General features: G+C 39.8%; 1 protein-coding gene and 1 long non-coding RNA gene across 3 annotated transcripts in view; one reads left to right on the top strand and one right to left on the bottom strand.

The window, feature by feature from the left end:
- LOC122551485 (uncharacterized) overlaps positions 1–958 on the bottom strand; it is a 42,048-nt gene extending 41,090 nt beyond the window's left edge. For both annotated transcript variants that reach the window (XR_006312112.2, XR_006312111.2), the window contains exon 1: positions 887–958. This is a non-coding gene — a long non-coding RNA (uncharacterized LOC122551485). The remainder of the gene's footprint in view (positions 1–886) is intronic.
- The window catches only part of znf804a (zinc finger protein 804A), a 367,025-nt gene that overhangs the window by 101,005 nt on the left and 243,109 nt on the right, over positions 1–22,911 (top strand). The gene's annotated exons all lie outside the window — the stretch shown is intronic.

The following is a 22,911-nucleotide window of genomic DNA, read 5'->3' as shown; positions in this document are numbered from 1 at the left end:
GTTTGGAGGGATATGGGCTGGGTGCTGGCAGGTGGGACTAGATTGGGTTGGGATATCTGATCGGCATGGACAGGTTGGACTGAAGGGTCTGTTTCCATGCTGTACATCTCTATGACTCTATACTGATTTTCATTTTGTGTATTGTTCATTTTATGAGTGAGTTATATATGGCATTTCCTGAGTTTGCATGTCTCCCATGTCAAAGTACAAGTGAAATGCCTGTGTTATCAATTGTCTCAAACTGAAACGGTAACAGGAAGCATAGACTTCTTGAAAATTTATATCAGTTCTTACATTTACAGTAATTGCATGGGGCATATGAGTGCACATGAGAATTGGTTTTGTTTTGCAATCACTAATAATTTGCACACTGTGTTAAACAAACATCTGCACTTATTGTTCCACAGTTCTTTTTAAAGTATTTGAATGAATTAGGATTGTGGCAGTGGAAGCACAAGAATATTGTCTTTAATTTTAACTTTATTCTCAATATTTCAATCTGTTTAAAGTACAAAGTAATTACCTTCCTTCACTGAGGACTCTGTACCAAATGTTCTCTAAATATTAACAGTAAAATGCACAGATGAAAATACACTGAGCAAATATAAATGAAATAACACCTTTTAAACTCATCCATCTGTTAACATGTAATGTAAAAGTTATCCACAGAGTTCAAACTTGTATTTTGACTTAAAAACAAAATTCTACGTTGTTCAATCTGGTTTTACAAGCTCATTTCAAATCTGTTTATTCTGGATATCATTTATGATGTTGTTCGAAAGTAAAAGTCATTGAAATAACCTCAGTTGTTCTTCAGCATAAACATAATTGTAGTATTTTACCAGTAATTTATCAATCCACAGAAATAAAACTGATTTTCACAAACCACATCTCCTGGTTAAAATTCTGAATGGAACTTGAAGTCATTCCTGTATATCCAGAGACCCATTAATAATTAGAATTCTCAGAAATGAAACAAATAGTTCTCTCAATAAGTGCAAATTTATGCATCTATTTGGACTTTAGCACAGCCAAAGTACTTTCATGTAATACATGACTAGGTTTCATTGAAGCACTTACTGTCAAAATAATATGGTGACAATTTTTCATGGATATGCAAATTTTCAGATGGTCAATATATTTTCAGATATATGGTAAGACTGTCTGTCTTTCTATTTATGGTTCTTCTGTTTCATAATATACCTTGTAGTTTTAGAAACTCAAGTCTGAACTGTATAAAATATCTTGTGTAGTTGAGTGATGTGCTGTTCCTGTTTGGATGTGGGAGATCTGGGATCATTTCAATGTTCCTGGAGTCTATGTTTGCAGGAAGTGTATTTGGTTGTGAATCCTATCTTATCGTATGGATTGGTTGGAGCAGCAGTTAGAGGCAATGAGAAATTTACAGGAATTGGTTGAGATTATGGCAATTTCAGGAAACTGGAAACACTGCAGATATAGTCAGGTGGATGGGTTACCACTAGGAAAGGTTGGACAGATAGGAAAATAGTACAGGAGTCACCTGTGGCTATACCCATCTGAAACAAATATGCTGTTTTACATAATGTCAGAGATGATGGCCTCTCAGGGGAATATAGCACTGACAACCAGGTTTCTGGTATCCTGACTGGCTCTACTGTAAAGAGTGGAATGTCAGATTCTAAGCGATCAGTTGTGATAGAGCACTGTCTAGTCAGGGGGACAGATAGACTTTTTGCAGCCAACAGTGAGACATTAGAATGGTGCTTTGCCTCCCTGGTGCTAAGATCAAGGATGTCTCTGAGTGGGTGCAGAATATATTGAAAAGGGAGGATGACCAGCAGAAGGACATTGTAAACATTGGTACCCCGACATAGGTAGAGAAAGAGATGAGCTTCTGCAGAGAGAGATAAGAAATTAGGCTGTAGATTAAAAAGTAGGTTCCCGAAGTTAGTAATATCTGAATTACTTCCAGCACCATATGCCAGTGAGATAGGAATAGGAGGATAGGGCAGATGAATATGTGGCTGAGGAGCTGGTGTAAGGGGGAAGAATTCACATTTTTGGACCATTGGAATCTCTTTCGGTGACCTGTTTAAGCAGAATGGGTTTCATCTGAATTGGAAGGGGACTAAAATCCTGGTGGGGAGATTTGCTGGTGCAACCCAGGAGGCTTAAAACTAGTGAGGGGGTGGGGGGTACTAAAGACATAGTGAGATGACTAAGGCTGGTGCAGTGAGTAAGAGGAACAAGTCAAATAGTCAAGGCAGGCAAGAGCATGGCAGAGAACAAGGTAAGACTGATAAATTAGTTTGTATTTATTTTAATGCAAGGAGCCTGACAGGTAAGACAGATGAATTTAGGGCATGGTAAGAAACATGGGACTGGGGTGTCATAGCTATTACAGAAATGTGGTTCAGAGAGGGGCAGCTTAATGTTCCAGGATATAGATGCTACAGGAAGGGTAGAAAGAAAGGCAAGAGAAGAGGGTGATGGTGTTTTTGGTTAGAGATAATGTTAGGGAGGGACTGCTAGGAGTATGTCCAGTGACATTATATGGGTGGAACTGAGAAATGGGAAAGGGATGATCACCGTATAGGGATTGTACTATAGACCTTCCAATAGTCAGTGGGAAATTGAGAAGCAAATATGTAAGGAGATCTCCAATATCTGTAAGAACAACTGGGTTGTAATGGTACGGGCTTTTAACTTTCTGAACAGAGACTGGGATTGAAGAGAAATTTAAGTGGATGTACTGATTAGAGATGGAGCAAAACTCGACCTTCTCTTGGGATATAAGGCAGAGCAAGTGACTGAGGTGTCAGTGGAAGAGCACTTTGGGGCATGTGATCATAATTCTATTAGTTTTAAAATAGTTTTGGAAAAAGATAGACTGAATCTAAAAGTTGAAGTTCTAAATTGGAGGAAGGCCAATTTTGATGGCAGTAGGCAGTAACTTTCAAAAGTTGATTGGGAGAGACTATCCGCAGGTAAAAGGATGGTTGGAAAGTAGGAGGCTTTCAGTTATTAGATAACAAGAGATCAGAGACTATGTTCCTGTTTGTGCAAAGGCCAAGTTGTGAGGAATGCTGGATGATGAGAAAAATTGATGCTCTGGTCAAGAAAAAGGAGGAGGCATATATCAGGTATTGACAGCCACAAGACCTGGATGAGATACTAAATAAATATTTTGAGGAAATAATTCTCAATGTCTTGAAAAGTATCCATATAACAGAAGAGGAGGTGCTGGAGATCTTAAAATGTATAAAGGTGGATAAATACCTGAGATCTGATCAGGTATATCCCAGAATTTTGTGGGAAGCTAGGGCATTGATTGCTTGGCACCTTGCTCAGATATTTGAATCATCAACAGCATGAGGGAGGTGCCAGAAGACTAGAGGTTGGCTAACGTGCCACTATTTAAGAAAGGTGGTAAGGAAAAGCCAAGGGGCCTGATGTCAATCGTGGGTAAATTGTTGGAGGGAATCCTGAGGGATAGGATTTATGTGCATTTGGAAAGGCAAGGACTAATTAGGGACAGTCAACATGGCTTTGTGTGTGGGAAATTGTGTCTCATGAATTGATTGAGTTTTTTGAAGCGGTGACAAAGAGGATTGATGGAGGCAGAGCAGAAGGCATTGTCTACATGGACTTCAGCAAGACATCTGACAAGTCTGAGCAGGGTTGGATCACTTGGAATCCAAGGGAAACTAGCAATTGGATACCATTTTGGTTGAACTTAGGAGACACAGGGTAATGGTGGAAGGTTGTTTTTTAGACTGGAGGCCTGTGGCTAGTGGTGTGCTGCAAAGATTAGTGTTGGTCCACTGCTTTTCATTATTTATATAAATGATTTGGATGTGAACATAGGAGGTACAGTTAGTAAGTTTGCAAAATTGGTGGTGAGGTGGACAGCAAAGAAGATTATCTCAGAGTACAATGAGATTTTGATCATATGGGCCAAGTAGCGACAGATCGAGTTTAATTTAGACAAATGTGAGGTGCTGCATTTTGGTAAGGCAAACCAGGGCGGACTTATGCAATTAATGGTAGGGTACTGGGGAACATTGCTGAACAAAGACCTGCGGGTGCTGGAGCACAGTTCCCTGAGAGTGGAGTTGCAGGTAGACAGAGTGATGGAGGAGGTGTTTGGCACACTTGCCTTTATTGGTCAGTGCATTGAGTATATATCCTGTTGTAGCTGTACAGAACTCAGCTGAACTGAGTCCACTGTTTAAATATCACATTCAATTCTGGTGTCACTGCTATAGGAAAGGTGTTGTTAAACTTGAAAGGGTTCAGAAAAGATTTACAAGGAGATTGCCAGTGTTGGAGGGTTTGAGTGATGGAGAGAGGCTGACTAGGCTGGGGCTTTATTCCCTGAAGTGTTAGAGGCTAAGGGGTGACCCTATAGAGGTTTATAAAATCATGAGGGGCATGGATAAGATAAATAGAGAAGGTCTTTTTCCCAGAGTAGGTGAGTCCAAAACTGGAGGGCATAGGTTAAAGGAGATAGGGAAAAGATTTAAAAGGCACCTGAGGAGCATTTCTTTTCACAGAGGGCGGTGTGTGTGTGTGGAACAAGTTGTCAGAGGAGATGGTGGAGGCGGTTGCAATTACAACCTTTCAAAAGGCATCTGGATGGGTAAATGCATAGGAAGGGTTCAGAGGAATATGGGCCAAGTGCTGGCAAATGGGACTAGATCAGTTTAGGATGCCTGGTCAGCATGGGACAAGTTAGAATGAATGGTCTATTTTCATGGTGTATACCTCTATTGCTGAGAAACTGGTAAAGGCAGCCCTGAAAAAAACAAAATTAACAAAGATTGGTGTTTATTATACTTGACCTTTAAGTCAACATTGCCTAAAGTTTTAACAGCTGGAAAGGAAAAATCATAAGACAGTAGATGGGCTTATTTAGTGCAATTACTGAAGACATTTCTTCGTTGATGTTTGCAGCAAGAATAGTCAGAGGAACATTTTTGTTTTGGGAGTGAGAGCTAAACTAGTTTGAACGAATAGTTAAACTTTGAAGTTTTCTAAACTCTATTTCTCTAATCCGATTATAAAAGGAAAGTAAAATGAGCAAGCTTTAACCTAAATGTCTGTTCATGGATGTCTCAGTGAACACTATCTGACCATAGGGGTATATGGAACTTAGTGAGGTTCTGCAGTGTCAATTTATGGGGGTGTTGCTGGGAAGTTGGTAACAACTTGTTCTGGTGTATGCAATTCGCAGCCGACTGCGAGAGAATAGCCAATGTCAATGACATTTCATACACCTGCACCATAAGCACAGAAAAGACTAACTTCTTCATTCACTGTTTGGAATCTCAGTATTACTTAATCTTAGTCTGGATCTCCTGAGGAAAAAGAAGCTGAAAGATTGAAGTTAGCAGAAAATCTTAGTGATCATACTTTTGAGTGATCCTGACAATATTAAATAACAAAGATATCATAAAGTACAAGAGAGCTCTTGGGGGAAGTAAGTAAAATTGAATGCATAACATACATTATAAACATAATGCATAAAAAGGGCCACAACACACTCCAGTACACCAGAACTGCAAAAAGAGGAAGAAGAACACCTATACAATGTATTCGCCAAAAACGGATACCCGCGCAATTTCATCAACAGATGCCTAAGGGAAAGACAACGGAACGAGGACATGCCGCAATCGAAAGGACTAGCCACACTACCATACATCAAGAGCATTTCCGAACTGACAGCCAGACTACTGCGACCACTAGGACTCATAACAGCACACAAACCAACAGCCACTCCCAGATAACAACTCATCTGAACGAAGGACCCAATACCCAGCATGAGCAAAACTAATATAGTGTACAAAATCCCATGCAAGGACTGCACAAAACACTACATAGGACAAACAGGAAGACAGCTAACGATCCGCATCCATGAACACCAACTAGCCATGAAACGACACGGCCAGCTATTCTTAGTAACCACACACGCAGATGACAAGCAACATGAGTTCGACTGGGACAACACTACTATTATAGAACAAGCCAAACCGAGAACAGCCAGGGAATTCCTAGAGGCATGGCACTCATCCACAGATTCAATCAATATGCACATCACCCTGGAGCCAATATACCCACCACTGTAATGGACAGCTGGAACTGACAACTGGAAGCGGCAGAGACAAACCACTATAAATGCCAGAAGAAAGATCACAGAAGCGCTTCACAGGAGGCTCCCAAGCACTGAGGATGTCTCTTAGACAGGGGACGAAATGTCTGCAACACAAATTCCCAGCTCGGTGAACAGAACCACAACAACGAGCACCCGAGCTACAAATCTTCTCACAAACTTTGAATTACAAACCAAATCAAATTCAGATTGTATACAATAACATTTGTTATGTTTAGAGATGTAAAATCTTGGGGTTAGTTTGTTGTTTCGAACTAGGGACTGGTTTTGCATGCCACACACTAGGTGTGTTTTTGAGAGGGGTGTAGTTTATGTTAAAGTAGGACACATGTCCATCCCACTTCCTTTCTTCAACCATTCAACAAAATCATGGCTAATCTGCCTGTGTTCCAAACGCCACTTTCCCATCTGTTCCCACTAGTTTTGGATTCAGTTGCCAGACTAGAATCTACCTCTGGCTTAGAGGTATTCAATTACTTTGCCTTAGCCACCTTTTTGAGGCAGAGAATTTTCAAGTCACACAGACTTCCTTTAGGGGAGATCAATTCTCATTACTGTGCTAAAAGGAAGACCCTGATTTTAAAATTGTGCTCCACTCCCGCCCCGTGCTGATAATCCAACACTGCTTGAAACCAGACAATCCCTGCCATTAATGACTGCAGGATAGGCTTGTATCTAAACTCTGGTTTCCAGCATCTGCAGTCCTCACTTTTGTCTTGTCCTTGTTGGCCTGTTGGTGTGCCAATAATATTTCTTCAGGGGTCAGCACTACTTCCCTATAATTTCCTGGCCTAAACTTTTGACTTTCACTTTAAATGTTAATGATCTTTAATTGAATTGTAACACAGACTTTGTAATAATGTAGTGAATTGACATAAACAATCATTCCCTGTTTTCAACTTTGTCATGTAGAAACTAAGAATGGCAGTAGTGCACAACACCACAATTTTGTAAAAAGATAACAATAAACCCCAAAATAAGTGAATTCTACATCAGAGGCTATCACAGGCAAAGACTGAAGGAAGTAATTGTTTCATAATATAAAGACTAAGGGACCAAATGAATGACTGCAGATGACTGTGCTCGAAGTTTTTAATTTCAATTAAATGAGAATCAGTGAGAGTAGCAGTAGATCAACAGTATACAAATGTACATTGTGTGCAATAGTATTGATTAAAAAGTGGGTGGTGGGAAATTGTATGATCAAAAAACAGATTGGACATGAGAAATCAGAGAAGGATAATGAGGTATTCAGCTTTGCTTATAGGTTTTGCCTACAAGTGTGAGAGGGAAATGCTCAAATGCTTCTGGAAACATAGGAACTGAAGTCAAGATATGGATGACCTTGAACTTCTCAGAAAGGTAAAAGTTTATTGACAGGTCAAGTTGTGGAAATTATAAAAAGAGAAAATGAGTTTCTTTTGGAGGAAGCTTGATCAATTGAGTGAGGGATACATTGAAGACAGAAGAGAGAATGTTGACGTATGAAATACTCAGTTTGCACCTATCATTCTCTTGTTCTCTCAATGGATTTTCCTTGTGCTTATAGCAGAAGGATAAATTTCATAAATATAATGAGCTTCTTATTAATTGAAGCCTGCAACTTAGGAGGTTGCAAGTAAAATAGTGTAAAATGCTAACATTTATTGCTTACTCTTAACATTTTAAAGAAATCACATTATAAAGAAATTTTAAAGAAAGATGTATTTAAAGGTGATTGAGGGACGAGATATTAAATGATATAAATTATAGTAAAATATAGAAAAAAATCATTAAATGCCACCAAAAATAACAGCTTGTTTTACATTGCATTTTTAAACTATTGAAATGTGTCAAAGTGCTTCACTGGAATGTTATAAAACAAAAGTTCACGCCAAATCACTTAAGGTGATATTAGGGTAGTTGGTCAAATGCTTGACCAAACGGTCATGTTTAAAAAGGGTTATGTTTAAAACTGAGTTAGAGGGAGATGGAGTGGTGTAGGGAAGGGGCTCTCAAATGTTGCGCTGAGATAGCTGAAGGTTTGGCCTGTTATGGTTGAACAATTAAAATTGTTGAAGCTTAAGCCCAGAATTAGACGAACGCAGGTAACCTGGTCTGTAGCATGGCTGGAGAAGATTAGAGACAAAAAGTAGCTGAGCCCCTGAAGATATTTAAGGTTAGAATTTTAAGATTCCACCATACTTAACTGAAAGTCAAAGTGGGTGAAGAATCAGTGGCGGTAAGTAAATGGGATTTATTGGAAGTTAAGACATGGACAGCAGAATTTTGGATGACCTCAGGTTTATGAAGTATAGAATGTAAGAGCCCAGCAGGAGTCTATAGGATGAGTTAAAATTAGAGGGAACAAAGGCATGAATGAAGTCGTGTCATGTAAAGCCATGGAAAGGGAAGGTGACACTTTAGACCTGTGAGCAGAAGCTCATTTCCGGGTCAAATAAATAAAAATTGTGTACCGTCTGAATCAGCCTTTGGCAGTTACTAAGGAGAGGGATGAAGTCAGTAGCTAGGAAACAATTGAAACAGGGACTGAAAACAATGGCTTCAGCCTGCCCAATGTTTCATCACATTAAATTTCTACTCATTTAATATTGAATGCCAGAAAAGCAGTCTGATAACAGCAATGGTGAAGAAGTGGAGAAAGTGGTGATGGGGTTGAGCTGGGCATGAGCAGTTAGCATGTGGAAACGAACTATATGTTTGGGTGATGTCACTGAAGGCCAACATGTAGGTGAGGAGTAGGAGGGGCCCTCCCTTGGATCTCTGAGATGTGCAAGGTTAATAGTGCAAGAGCAGCAAGAGAAGCAATTACAAATTTTCTCTGGATCTGATCAGATAGACAAGAATGAAACCAGGTAAGAGATTGTAACAAACTGTATAATGATAGGTAGGTATTGGAGGAGGATCCTGTAGTCAACCATGTCAAAGAATACATACAAGTTGAGAAGGATGAAATGGGACAGTAGGCTGTCAGTTAAGGCTTTTGGTTAAAGTTGTTTTCGTATTATGACTTGGAGGGATTTTAACATGGATTTCTGGGAAATGTGGGATGGTCTTGGGAGATGACAATCCGTTCAAGGAAAAGGAAAGAAAGCTTTAAGGTGGGGCAAAAATTTTCAAAGATGATGAAGTCAAATAATCAATGCTTTAATAGATACTGCAGAGCAGTCAGTTAGTGAAGCATATTGGACTCTTTTATCAAATTGCTCTTTCAAGGTCCTGCCATGTATAAACAACAGTGTGATGGTGCTCAACCATCTGACCCGGTTTCCTGAAACTCTTAACCCTAAAATCAGCAGAAACAGAGTTGATGGACCTCAGGGCAATAGTAATAGTCACATGATGGCTTCTTTTTAATCTGGTTCTTAGCTGTTGCACCAGCCACATTGTTCTTGTTGGAAATTCATTAATTGTACATTGTGAGCCCTGTAACAAGGAAATGATTGGAGATCATGGCAGGATGAGAACGTTGCACAGAAAAGTGGAAATGTAGCACAGTATTTTTTCGACACTTCATTAATGCTTTAGGATGAGAGAGTTATGGATGTTTCCTATTTTGACAATTGGACATGGATAATGAAAATTCCTGCTCACCACACAAAGGCCAGCCATCAATTAGTTTGAAATAGAAGAAAGCACATCTCATATAATTCCTGAGATTCTAAAGACGACAAGTTCTGTTACCTCAGAACAAACACATTATATTAAAGGCTACTGCACATCATAATAATGACCAAGTTGGCATACATCATCTTGGTCTAACAATGGACACTTCTGAACTTTTCTGAGAACAAAAGCCCTATTTCTGATGATTTCCATCAAACTGGCCTCTTTCAGGCAAGAGAAAACTCCTTGACTGGGTCATCAAAAGTGGTAGCTGTTCTGAGAAACATTGAACTCAACTCAGAGTTTGTTCATGTGTGCATTAATTGATGGGGAAAGCCAATGTCAACTCTATTGCCACAATTTCCAGTAACCCTTGACTAGGTTCAATAGAAATCGGACAGACTCAGCACCTGCTTCCTGCTGTCCTGAGATCCCACAATTTAAAGACCAGTAATTCACTGTCAGTAGGCTGGCAACTCCAACAGTCACTCCAGTGCCATGGGAGTGGTGGCCACTGCTAGGAATTGCAGTGGATTCAGAATTTGAAGCAATGCTGATAAGGTAAAAGATGCAGCCCCAGGGTATGTCAAACATGCAGGTCTTGGCAAATCACGGGTGCTTTGTTGTTTGGTCTGGTGGGGGAATGGGACTCCCAGTGGAGTGGCCCTCCTCACAGGTAGGGACTTCCATGCAACACAAGGTGCTTGATCAGGAAGTACCCACCCATCCTGAGCTCACAGGCAGACTGCTAAGGCATGTCTAGTTTTGGCGCTCACCAGCAATGGTGGGATGGAATGACCTTTTAATAAATGACGTAAGGGTGTAGTTATCCCAGGGCAGTAAAGTGGACTTCAACAGTTCTTGTCTCAACTTAAAGTTAAGAATGATAGGGATGGTGGAGAAAGGTCATGAGAATTAATTGGGCTCTCCTAAGTGGAGGCAACAGCCGCATGGTATTATCAGTGGACTTACATACAGACACTCTTAGATTAGATTACGTAGTGTCGAAACAGGCCCTTCGGCCCAACAAGTCCACACCGACCCGCTGAAGAGCAACCCACCCAGACCCATTCCCCTACATTTCACCCCTTCACCTAACACTATGGGCAATTTAGCATGGCCAAATCACCTAACCTGCACATTTTTGGACTGTGGGAGGAAACCGGAGCACCTGGAAGAAACCCACGCAGACACAGGGAGAATGTGCAAACTCCAAACAGTCAGTCGCTTGAGGCAGAAATTGAACCCGGGTCTCTGGCGCTGTGAGGCAGCAGTGCTAACCACTGTGCCACAGTCCCGCCCACTCAGGTAATGTTGTGAGGACCCAGGTTCAAATCCTGTCGTGATAGATGGTGGAATTTTAATTCAATAATTATCTGGAATTAAGAGACAAACGATGACCATGAATCAATGCCGATTGTCAATAAAGGCCATCTCGTTCATTGATGTCCTTTAGGAAAGCAAATTGCCATTTTAACCTGGTCTGGCCTACATGTGACTTCCCAGAGCAATGTTGATAGGATGGGCAATAAATGGTAGCGTGGCCAACAAAGTTCTCATCCCCTGAAGGAATAAATAAAAATTCCACCAACTCAATTAAACAGTCCATCTCTCAGCATGTTCCAGTTTGGGCAGGTTGAGGCACTAAAGTTTAACATATTTGGTTAATATGAATAGTATAATTTTGTATTATTTAATACCTCAATGGTCACATGATCAGAGGTATCAGATGAGATTTACCAAGTTGTTGACTATTAAAATACAAGGTCATTTAAGTCACCTATCTATTTGAGTTTCATTAAATTAATGAAGGAAAATTAAATTTCCCTTCCATTGATATTAATGGAGGCGTACTGAATGAGTTCCTTTGCAAATGCAAGCTCTTGTCTCATCAATTTTCTGATATGTGCTGCTCTTAGATGATCCTGATAAACAGACCCATTAATCTGCAATGGCTGCAGAATAAAAGAAATGGCAAGTCCTAGGAAAATCTGGAGAAGAACATAGTCAATAGAGGTGCTCAATGCCACCTTGTGTAGCACAGCGCTTCACCATATCCACCTTCAGGCAGGATGGTGCTCTGGAGATTGTACGTCATGTCCATGTGAGTTTTCAAACTGCTACATTATAGGGGAGAGAGACTTACTCAAGATCACCATTACCCTTGGAGCATACAAACACCATGTGCCACTACATGCTGGGATTCTATTTGACCCCATTGTCATGAAGGATGGGTCCAGCAACGTTGCCAAGGAATGCATCATGCAGTGGTGTGGAAAGATTTATGCAGAAAAGCACCTTTAAACACCCCAGTCCAATCCACTTGTCAGCATATAAATGGTCTTGAAGCCTTGGTGAGGAAAGGAGATGAGGTTCCTGTCAGATGGTTCTCTGAGCAAGCAGATAATCAGGCAAACAAAGTCATTTGCAGAATTCCACAATGGCAGAACTTTCAAGCAAATACCAAGAGATGGTTCATGTTCAACTTTTCCCTCCTTAATTTCACTGTAACAACTTTAGCAATATGATTTCAAATAATAAACCCAATGAGTCCCACTGCTAATTTGACTGTTATGATGTGGCATAGGTTCCAGATCAGACAGGCCTGTGCTTTAAGACCGGTAGATGACAGTACAATATGCAATACTCCAGTGTAAAAGGTACCTACCTCCCTTTCAGTCATTGTGTAATAGGCAGTAATATAGAATAGAGTGTAAATACATTTGTATTGCTGATGGAATACACTACTCCCTCTCTATAACACAACAATGGAAAGTGAGGTGGGTACTTTTTACACTGTACATTCATATCAGTAAATACAGAACCTGGACTGTGTGCACAATTTTGTGATAATGCAGATTTGTAAATAGTTTACTTTGTAAATAAACTTAAAAGACATCTGTCCTTAAGAACTGCTTATAATGTATACTACATGGGCTAACATTTAAAAAAAAACATGAATTGCAACATGGTGGCAGTGAAAGATGGTCATGACAGCTAGTTTGTGGCAGTAAGCAGACACTAAAGCTTGAAAAAGTGACATCACAATAGGTAGTTGCATAGTCTTTTATCTAATAATTACCCAGTGATCTCACCAAGTTCAGATCTGAAGTTAGAATTACAGCAACTGTACAGTGCTAGAAATAGCAATAGAAACCAAAAGGCTACAAACGTAGGCACTGAGCAATTGACCTCGCTCAAAGAAAGACAAACATGAGGTGTGATAGCTGGTGAAATTCAAAGATGTCCATAAAATATGCTGAAGGACAGCTCCAATCTAAGGAAATGCTCCTCGAACAAAGTACATATAAAAACACTTAAAACATTTCCTATGTTAACATGATCTTGCCTGAGTCCAGACATTAGTTGATTATGTAACTTCTTTTTTCTGAACGGGTTGGAATTTTGTTTTTAAAAGACCTGTGAGGTCACCACTCCTTTTATTACCAAGAAGGTCACCTATGGGCCAAAAAAAAGGCTGCTATACACTTGCACATTTTAAAGGTTGAACAAGTAAAAGGTAAGAACACAGCTACTTTAAAGCCACAGTAAAAGAAAGAAGAGTCAACCTTTAAATCTACAACAGAAGAAAAGAAAAAAAGAATTAAAGCTACCAGCAGTAATAAAAGAAACAGAAAAATTACTACTTTACAACTTTCATTTGAAGAGCATAATAAAAATATTGAAAACAAATGGATAACAATGATTGGCACACCTTTGACATTCTTGCAGAACTTCAGTTGTTTAAAGAAAGTATCAATCTTACTTTATGGATCAACTGCCAACTGACAGTCAGTCAAATATCATCTTAATCCTTTGGGGCCCAGCGTGAGAAGAATAAAATCTTCCAGTATTTCTGACAAAAGCCTCCTAGATCTTGACAAATTTTCAGGTTTTAGATGGACAACTTAGTTAGAATCAATTTCAGTACATACACGTTTCAGTTCTTTTCTTATTGGCAATAGCCAGCTTTCAGTGGAACTATTCAAAATGTGAGTTCTTTGAACTCAAAATTGGTGACCAGTTTTGGATCAATTCTTTGCATCTAAACCCATCAATTCCTTCCAAGAGGTCGTCTTTGACAAGCCTAGAACGTATACCATTGATAGTCTGCCAGAAGGATACAAATTAAAAGCAATTGCCGCAGATAACCAACATCTGCAAGTTCTTGACTGTGGAACAGCTATTTCAACCATCAACGTCCAAATCATGTGCAAAAGTGCCTTGTCTCGCCCATCAAGACAATGTTCAGCATTTCATGACATATGTGTGCTTTGTTCTGCAAAAGAACATCAGATTTCCCACGTGTTCATGTAATCGCCCAAGAAAACGAAAGTCCAACCCAATGCTGGAACACTTACTTCCAGCCAAGTGATATATCCAAAAGACATGCCAAAATCAACATTGATACCAATGCAAATACCATCTTTTATTCTTCTTAGATGAGATATATTCAGGAAATTGGCAGAGTTTGCACAAGATAGGCTAATTGTTTATGATAGGTCTGACATCCCATGCATTAGCATTATCCATCATAAATGCTAATATGAATCCTAAGAGTAGACCATTTGAAGCTTATCATGTTGTTGCGATACCTCTATCATCAATCTAACATGTATAGTTCAATGTATTTTTACAATCCAAACCAGTCAGTTGCAGAGGTCATGATATTGTTCTCATACATTTTGCCCAAAGCCAAGTAATTCAGATCCAGCAAGATGACCAGCTGCAACAGTTGAAGATTTACCACTGGGAGGCATGAACACAACTGACAGAGATCCCTGAACTATACATTCAATCCAGTCAGAAATAAACTACTCCCCAAACGCAAACAAGCTGTTCATGTCAAATCATGCCAGACCATCTGCATATTATAAACATGGACACAGAAATAAAACAAAAAGAGATTATCGCTTGAATCCAACCGCAGATGTCTTTTATTATTGCTGGGCAATCAAATAATCAAGTCAAAGATTACGGATTGCAACATATTGTGCCGGTTTCCCGAGTAACTTTGTAAATAGTTAGTGTTGCAGAATAAACATCAACATTGTCAGGGCCTGTAAGGACTCCATTTGATTTTCCCAGTTACTCTATTCCCGTCGAATCTGTTTTGATGATGCTACCTGTCACACCTACGTTTCTGAGTTGTCATCTTTTTTGCCTGATGTGCATGCACACACATGCATGCATACTGCATTCCCTATTGTAGTTGTCAGGATCCTTAACTGTGTCCACTGCATTTCTGCTCTCACCCCTGCCACTCCTCCTTTCCAGTACCACAATTTGGTTCCCCTTGCCCTCATCATCCACCTATATTAACACAGCACTTTGTATAATTTACAATACTTCCAACCTTTGCTGCCAAACATACTCCATGCCTTCCTACTTCATATTCTGAATGGACTGTTTTCTCAGTCCAATTGTCAATCCATTGCCCTTCCCAGAGCATCCTTCTCTCAAAATGTAGGGAATGTAACATCTGCCCTGAAACTTCCACACTTTTTACTACCCATGACAGTAAACACTCCTTCCACGAGCGATTTATGTGTTCTTCTTTCAACTTAGTACACTGTGTTCAATGTTTACTGTGTGATCTCCTTTACACTGGGGAGGCCAATCGTTGATTTGGGTGATTGTTTTATGTAATACCTCTGTTTAGTTCACAATATGAGCTACCAGTGCTCTTTTTTTTATAATCTCCATCTTGCACTCTTGCTGACACCTTGGCCTTCTGTAATCTTTCAAGGAACTCATGTAAGCTTTCCATGAGGTACTTTTCAGTCTTCTAGCATCAATATTAAGTTCAACAATTTCAGATCATACTCTCTGTTGCTCTGCTTTGTTTCTTTTACTTTGCGCATTTCTGATTTTCTCTCTCTTTTTTGGATTAGGACAGGAGCACATGTGCTGAAGGCATATATTCGGATCCATTTCCACAATCGCTTTGACTCTGTAAGGTCCAACTTTTCTCTCCTTTAATTTTTCCTGTCTTTGACCTTTAAATAAAGTCGAAGAAGTAACCATAAGACTACAGGAGCAGGAATTAGGCCATTCAGCCCATCGAGTCTGTTCCACTGAAAGATCATAGCTGATACATTTTTCAACCCCATTTTCCTGCTTTCTCCCCATAATGTATGATCCCCTTGGCAATCAAGAATTGTCGATCTCTGTTTTAAACCTACTCAATGACATGGCCTCCATAGGTAATGAATTCTACAGATTCACCACTCTCTGACTAAAGACGTTTCTCCTCATCTCCGTTCTAAAGGGTCTTCCCTTTACTCTAAGGCTGTGCTAATTGATGAGGGTTAAGAGAAGTGAGGGAAAAGGTACAGTATATATTGTAAAATGAAATTTAGATAATTAATTTTCATATTAGAACTGGCCTATATTATCACATATACTCAATTAGTATAGTGAAAAGTTTATATATCATCAATTACAGAACCAACCTAGATACAAAGGTACATCAGCACAGCCTCTTTAGTTACAAGATCTTTAGAAATAACATGTCTAACATTGCAGAAATAAAAGTTCAGTACAATAGACCGTTTGTCACCTAGCTTCCATTCCACACCACAGTTACATGGATATAACTGTTACCCCATGTTTATAAATGAGGGAAATGATTTGTGAGGGATGTTGTGGAAGCACATCAAGACCCTGGAGCAACCATGCAATGATGTTATGGAGCTGCAGATCAGAGTCTTGAGGGAACCTGGACATGAACATAAAACAGTCCTTGGCTAATGTCTCTGAGATTAGAGTCTGGCATATCTATGACAACCATAGAAACAATATTTAGGATTAATTTGTAATAATGCCACTTTGATGTGTAAGCTTGACTTTGGTTTCTCATGTTGCCTTGGGAATAATTCAGTTTGTTGCCAGGTATCATACTCAGAGTGTAGCGTATCTTGGAGAAGCGACTTGTTTGTTGCTGGATCATTGGTGGAAAGGTTGCGTAGTTATGCCTTCACTGACCTGAAGTTTTGGAATCACACCAGTGACAAGATACTGTGGTATTAGATGCTTTAGCACTTTATGTGAATTGTTGTTCAGACAAGAAGTCTGACTTATCCAATCAAATGGCTTATTGTGCTTTTAAGTAGTCACACTGTAGAATTTTTAAAATGAAAATTGAATTCTTTTGCTAAAAATAATTCCTGAACAATTTTCTTGACTTTGTATCCAACTGTATGTGGACTACTCAAGTTAGAGTTCAAGTTAGATGATCTTTTGATTGATGATCAGGAACTGGTTTTGTTTTTTCAGAGGCCAAACAATGCTGGTGAAAATGAGCTCAATGTAAGAATTTTCATTGCCCCATAGTTCAGATAGTACATGCAGGTCATTAATGAAACTATCTACAGTCTCCCCTGGGTGTTGATATCTGCTCTTGAAATGTAATCTTGCCAGTATCTTATTTGGTCTTGAAGTGAAATATTACATTAAAAGCTGTTATGAGGTTGTCAAGCATAATTTATTTCTCATCGACCTGTTGTCAATGTAAGACATGGTCTGATGTTATTCCCATGAAGAGTGCTAACCTTTTCTGCATTTGATTTGTTTTCCAGTGCTGAATTTAGTTGAAATCTTGGGAATGGTGCTCTTCACATTTACCAATTCACTGATCTAGCAAATGGGTATGACATCTTGAATTTATCTTGTGGAAGTTTAGTCCAAGAAATGTTGTTTTCTCATTGGCTGGTTTTTGACAGGCATTTGATGTTCATCGATTTCTTGCTTTAGAAGATGTTTGGGATTTTGATCTCCCTGTAGTACATTCATCTTCTTGCCTTGTTGTAGTCTGTTTATTAAGGTTGTTATTGAACCTTTGTAGAAAAGATGTGGTCCTAAAACTCAAAGCTGTTAAATTTTCAGCTATTTTAAATGCTGGTTTTAGTACAAAGTTGGGTTTTTCTTTACCAAAATGATGCCTTCATCGAGATAACTGAAGATATTTCTTTTCCAAGATGGCTGAAGGACTTTTAGATTAGATTAGATTAGATTAGATTAGATTAGATTGGATTAGATTCCCTACAGTGTGGAAACAAGCCCTTCGGCCCAATCAGTCCACACCGACCCTCTGAAGAGTAACCCACCCAGACCCATTTCCCTCTGACTAATGCACCTAACACTATGGGCAATTTAACATGGCCAATTCACCTGACCCACACAGCTTTGGACTGTGGGAGGAAACTGGAGCACCCGGAGGAAACCCACGTAGACACAGGGAGAATGTGCAAACTCCACACAGACAGTCGCCCGAGGCTGGAATCGAATCTGGGACTCTGTTCTGTCGGTAGAATGATCTCAAGATGGCTTGACTCAGTAGGATTTTTAAAATTGTATCAAAGATATGTGATGGTCATTGGCACCAACATTTTCTGCTTCTGAAATAGTTTTGTGCTGAATTCAAGACCTTGTGATTGGATTTGCATTGTTTTATCTGTTTTGCATTTTAATCAATATTCATTCATTGCCAAATTTTAAAAAAATGTATATTTGTCCTTCAAATTCTTGAAATAAGGATTGCCCTAGAGTTTTGAAACTTTGAATTGTGATGAATTCAATTCATTTTTTCCCAATTTTTTAAGCTGGTATCTGAAGAATTATCACAACTTGCTGTTCTTAACTAACTACTCAATGTCAAAGATATGAAACAAATAGAGAATGCTCAAAAAAACTCAGCAGAACAGGTAATGTTAGTGGAGAGAGGCCAAGTTAATGTTTTGTCCAGTGTGGTTCTCTTTAAAGCAACATTATTAATGTGAGAAGTTTAACATTGGAAACAATATCCGCAAAACCAATTTAACAGGTTGAACGTACATGAATTTAAAATTATTGCATTTGTGAACAGCACATTATTAGTGATTAGAAGATTGTTGTCAATTCATTACATGACTTGAGATTTGGCACCAGTGTTGCTTGACTAACAGAAAAGGTCAAGAGAAGTGTTTCTGGTGGGCCATTACTGTAAATAGTTAAACACCAGATGTGAAGTTGGAGTCATAGTGTCATCCAGAGGGCTCTTTGACCCACCATCTGTAAGCTGACCAACAACAAACTACCATCTATTGCACTTGGTCTGTAGACTACTATGCCTTGGCACTTTAAGTGCTCGTTCAGATGCTTCTTGGATATTGCAAGTGTACCTGCACCAAAACCAGCACCTTCCATATTTCTACAACCCTCTGCATGAAAACAAAATCTCTCATCTTCTCTAAACCATTTTATCCTCACTTTTAAACTTATTCCCACTGATCTTAGACATGAATACCACGGGGAAGAGATTCTCACAAACTATCCAATCTATGCCACTCATAATTTTGTATATTTCAATCAGATCCCCCCTCAGCCTCCTGTATTCCAAGGAAAGTCATCTCAGCATGTCCAGTCTCTTCTCATAACAGAGACTTTTCATTCCAGGCAACATCCTGGTAAATCTCTTTTGCACTCTCTCCTGTGCAATCACATCCTTGAAGTGTGGTGACCAAAACTGCACACGGTATTCCATCTGTGACCTGACCAATATTTATAAAATGGTAACACAACTTCTTTGCTTCTATATTCTAAACATCAGCAAATGAAGGCAACCATTCTGTATACCTTCTAAATCTCCCTATCTATATATGCTGACATCTTCAGAGATCTACGGACTAGTACCACAAGGTCCCTTTGTTCCTCAGTTCTCTTTAAAGTATCCCTAGGACGCCATACTCCCAATATCAACAACATCACCAATTTTAATGTTATCTGCAAATTTGTTCATTTTACCTTCCACATTCATATCTAAGTGCATAACAAACAGCAAGGGCCTCAGCACCGAACCCTGTGGTACATCATTGGTCACGGGCTTCAAATCACAAGAACAATCCTTTTCCATTACATTTTGTCTCCTACTTGCAAACCAATTTTGGATCCCATTTGCTAACTTGCCTTGGATTCCGTAGGCTTTTACCTTTTTTGGACGAGCCTTCCCTGTAGGACCTTGTCAAAGACCTTACTGAAGTCCATGTAAACCTAAGTCCGTGTGGACTTAAAGATAAGGCACCTAAATCTTAATAAGTTCATAATAGAGGTTTCTAAAAAAAGTGACAATGCAATTTACAGTACATTTTAAATATTACGTTGTCATTGATCAGCTTGGAAGAATCATGTCAGAATCCACACACTTTTAGTATGGAGTTTGATTGAGATTATAACAAGAATCGGCTTTAAGTTGGCAAAGAATTCCAGATATTTGAGGCGCAGTCAGAAACATGTGAGAAAGATCACCTTCTATTGATTTTGAAGGCATATATTCACTCATTCATTTGAATTGTCTTTTAAAAATATGTGCTCAAATTTCGTTAGAATGCTTTGTGTGAACACTCCCAAAACATTTTTCCATTTAGTGTAAATAAAAACATCTACAATGAAACAAATCACTGTAAAATCTTGTAAAGCATGTTATCTTCAATACACCAAAGTCCGTTACTGATCTGGGAGCTACAGATAAGTGACTGAGATTTGCCAACCAAAGGCTAAAGAACGTCTTGATTGGAGAGAAAGGGTATGATCCCATTCGGACAATCTTCTTTAGAAGATTATTCCATCCAAATTGGGTGGAGACATTCTCCAGCTAGCACTGCATAAAAGGAAAGTTGAAATGAAGCAGGCTGTGGCAAGGACTGGAATTCAAAAGATGAAACCTGTATTGTGTATATGACTTTGCGTAATATCCACTAAAAGAAGACACTTGGATCTTGGATTATGCAATTATTTGTAGAGTTGAAAGGACCTTGGAAGAATAAGTTAAACTCCAGTTCATGTGAATCAACTAATAAATTGGCATTCATTGACTTGCAATTTAAACAGTGATAGGAAATGTTCTTTTTACTAGTAAATTAGTTACCTAGTCACTGAGCTACAGTATTAATTTTGCATCAATACTATTTTCCAGAGACAGTGTTACACTCTAATGTATTGGAATCTCTATTAATCTTTCAGAATCTTAGAACATAGAACATAGAACAACACAGCACAGAACAGGCCCTTCGGCCCACGATGTTGTGCCGAACTTCTAACCTAGATTAAGTACCCATCCATGTACCTATCCAAATGCCGCTTAAAGGTCGCCAATGATTCCGACTCTACCACTCCCACGGGCAGCGCATTCCATGCCCCCACCACTCTCTGGGTAAAGAACCCACCCCTGACATCTCCCCTATACCTTCCACCCTTCTCCTTAAATTTATGTCCCCTTGTAACACTCTGTTGTACCCGGGGAAAAAGTTTCTGACTGTCTACTCTATCTATTCCTCTGATCATCTTATAAACCTCTATCAAGTCACCCCTCATCCTTCGCCGTTCCAACGAGAAAAGGCCGAGAACTCTCAACCTATCCTCGTACGACTTCCTCTCCATTCCAGGCAACATCCTGGTAAATCTTCTCTGCACCCTCTCCAAAGCTTCCACATCTTTCCTAAAGTGAGGCGACCAGAACTGCACACAGTACTCCAACTGTGGCCTAACCAAAATCCTGTACAGCTGCAACATCACTTCACGACTCTTGAATTCAATCCCTCTGCTAATGAACGATAATACTCCATAGGCCTTCTTACAAACTCTATCCACCTGAGTGGCAACCTTCAAAGATCTATGTACATAGACACCAAGATCCCTCTGTTCCTCCACCTGACTAAGAACCCTACCATTAACCCTGTATTCCGCATTCTTATTTGTTCTTCCAAAATGGACAACCTCACACTTGGCAGGGTTGAACTCCATCTGCCACTCCTCAGCCCAGCTCTGCATCATATCTAAGTCCCTCTGCAGCCGACAACAGCCCTCCTCACTGTCCACAATTCCACCTATCTTCGTATCATCTGCAAATTTACTGACCCACCCTTCGACTCCCACTTCCAAGTCATTAATAAAAATTACAAACAGCAGAGGACCCAGAACTGATCCCTGCGGAACTCCACTTGTAACTGGGCTCCAGGCTGAATATTTACCATCTACCACCACTCTCTGCCTTCGACCGGTTAGCCAGTTTTCTATCCAATTGGCCAAATTTCCCTCTATCCCATGCCTCCTGACTTTCCGCATAAGCCTACCATGGGGAACCTTATCAAATGCCTTACTAAAATCCATGTACACTACATCCACTGCTCTACCCTCATCCACATGCTTGGTCACCTCCTCGAAGAATTCAATAAGACTTGTAAGGCAAGACCTACCCTTCACAAATCCGTGCTGGCTGTCCCTAATCAAGCAGTGTCTTTCCAGATACTCATAAATCCTATCCCTCGGTACCCTTTCCATTACTTTGCCTACCACAGAAGTAAGACTAACAGGCCTGTAATTCCCGGGGTTATCCCTATTCCCTTTTTTGAACAGGGCACAACATTCGCTACTCTCCAGTCCCCTGGTACCACCCCCGTTGCCAGTGAAGACGAGAAGATCATTGCCAACGGTACTGCAATTTCCTCTCTTGCTTCCCACATAATCCTAGGATATATCCCGTCAGGCCCGGGGGACTTGTCTATCCTCAAGTTGTTCAAAATGTCCAACACATCTTCCTTCCTAACAGGTATCTCTTCTAGCTTACCAGTCCATTTCACACTCTCCTCTTCTACAATACGGTCCCTCTCGTTCGTAAATACTGAAGAGAAGTACTTGTTCAAGACCTCTCCTATCTCTTCCGACTCAATACACAGTCTCCCACTACTGTCCTTGATCGGACCTACCCTCGTTCTCGTCATTCTCAGCTTTCTCACATACGCATAAAATGCCTTGGGGTTATCCTTGATCCTATCCGCAACGATTTTTCATGCCCTCTCTTAGCTCTCCTAATCCCTTTCTTCAGGTCCCTTCTGGCTATCCTGTATCCCTCCACTGCTCTGTCTGAATCCTGTTTCCTCAACCTTATGTAAGCCTCCTTCTTCCTCTTTACCAGACATTCAACCTCTCTCGTCAACCAAGGCTCCCTCACACGACCATTTCTTTCCTGCCTGATAGGTACATACATATCATGGACATGTCGTATCTGCTCTTTGAAAAAGTTCTACATTTCCACCACATCCTTTCCTGACAGCCTATGCTCCCAACGTATGCTCCTCAAATCCTGCCTTACAGCATCGTAATTTCCCTTCCCCCAA

The sequence above is a fragment of the Chiloscyllium plagiosum genome, unplaced genomic scaffold (assembly GCF_037043375.1).
Source record: "Chiloscyllium plagiosum isolate Xiang-an unplaced genomic scaffold, Cpla_swu_hap1 HiC_scaffold_7, whole genome shotgun sequence".
Lineage (NCBI taxonomy): Eukaryota > Metazoa > Chordata > Chondrichthyes > Orectolobiformes > Hemiscylliidae > Chiloscyllium > Chiloscyllium plagiosum.
The sequence above is the reverse complement of the archived record's forward strand: the minus strand, read 5'-3'. Positions and strand labels throughout refer to the sequence as shown.